We start from the raw sequence: 1,720 nt of genomic DNA, 5'->3' as shown, positions 1-1,720 counted from the left end.
CCCCCCCCCCCGCTTTGTCATCAGCTCCCCCATAGCTTCCTTTATCAGTTTTCGTTGACCGACCTCCCTTCACACACACCATTAACTTACACCAGTCTTTACCATCACCTTTTGTCCCCCACATCCCTCACCATCAGCTCATGTTCTTTCATCATCAACTTTTGGTTCCCAACCTACCATCAACTCTTGTACCTCAACTTCCACCATTAATTCCTATTCCTCACCAAAGCTCTTATTACCCCCTCTATAATCACCCCCACTCATCTACATTCAGATACCATTCCCCTCACCACCGTGAGTTCTTTCTTTCTCCCCTTGAAGTTCTAGTCAGCTTTTGTGTCCCATTCTAATGGGTCATTATCACAGATGTGATATCGGAGCAGGATGACACCATCCAACATCTCTCTTTTAGAGTCTAGAGGGTTGATTTACTAAAGGTAAATAGACTGTTCACTTTACAAGGGAATTTGTACTTTGCAGTGCATGTTTTCCTTAGCTTGGTGAATGGGCTGAAATTTAATTTTGCAAAGAATACCCAATCATGTGCAAGGAAAACAAAACAGTAGTTTTGTTTGCACATGATTGGGTGATGGAGCTTCACCTCATTCACCATACTAAGGGGAAACTTCCCCGGCAAAGTGAAAATTCCACAGCAAAGTGAACAGCCTATTTGCCCTTAGTAAATCAAGCCCTACGTGCCTCATCCCATAGCATCTTCAATGATACCAGTTCTGGTGACAGCCATTGGTAAATCCTCACTACAGAAACAGCACCGGAGAGCTCTCCCCGCTGGAGCTCCAGACGGATAGAAGCGGGTGATTGAGTCCAATCAGATGCATTGCTAAAAGCCATAAGGCCTTAGTTCAAAATGTAAACCAAACGCCATCATATTTTATTCAGAAGCTTCAGAGAAGACAGCTGGATGTATATTTTATAACTATAACCATTTTAGAACATAGTAAGATTCTCCAGGTGTACTTTAAATATTTATCCATGAAGGTTTAGAAAGCTCTTAAACTCATATACAAACCTGCCATTTGTAGCTTTCTTCCCCTCTGACTGTTCCTATATAATGTACGTCTGTTGATATAAGCCCTTGCAGGTCTTCAGTTTTCAGTCCACATGACAGCTCGTACTCTTGCCAAAGTTTATTTTATTAGATCCCTCTTTGGGGTGTGCTGCTAAAAAGGGTGATTTCCAAACAGATGATAATCCAGAAAAGCCCCAGAGACGGACCACACTGCTTGAGTCTAATAATCCCAGTGTTGTATTACTTTTTGTTGTTCATGTAGACCCATTACCTTACTTCCAGCCGAACAGCTAAATATAAAAATCAAATATATAGGAAGAGCATATATCAACCAAAATTTGCATTTCTGTCCATCCTATCAAGTCCTGAGATTTACACAACTCGGCCACACAGCACAGTTCTGTCTGGCATGGCATTGGCAGGAGTCCTTAGTTTTTTTCTGCTGCAGCTCAGGGGTATCAATGGTCAAAAGCTAACAATAAATATGTATTCATATATTAAATGTACATAAGTTCTATCCCACTTCTAATAATCATTTCCATCTAGAAGCTTGTAAACTTACTTCTTGAAGATGCCCATAGGATGTGCTTCCTCAATGCACTGACACCATTTCACTCTGCCATGTGCAGGGCCGCATTCTCTCTCCCTGCTGCCCCAAGGTTCCTCAATGCGCCCGTCCCCCCCTTCCCC

General features: G+C 42.4%; 1 protein-coding gene across 3 annotated transcripts in view; it reads left to right on the top strand.

Moving 5' to 3' along the window:
- Positions 1-1,720, top strand: part of BEAN1 (brain expressed, associated with NEDD4, 1) — a 36,576-nt gene that overhangs the window by 13,324 nt on the left and 21,532 nt on the right. The gene's annotated exons all lie outside the window — the stretch shown is intronic.

Source organism: Nanorana parkeri, unplaced genomic scaffold, assembly GCF_000935625.1.
Source record: "Nanorana parkeri isolate BGI_ZX_2015 unplaced genomic scaffold, ASM93562v1 scaffold950, whole genome shotgun sequence".
In the NCBI taxonomy this organism is placed as follows: Eukaryota; Metazoa; Chordata; class Amphibia; order Anura; family Dicroglossidae; genus Nanorana; species Nanorana parkeri.
The sequence above is the reverse complement of the archived record's forward strand: the minus strand, read 5'-3'. Positions and strand labels throughout refer to the sequence as shown.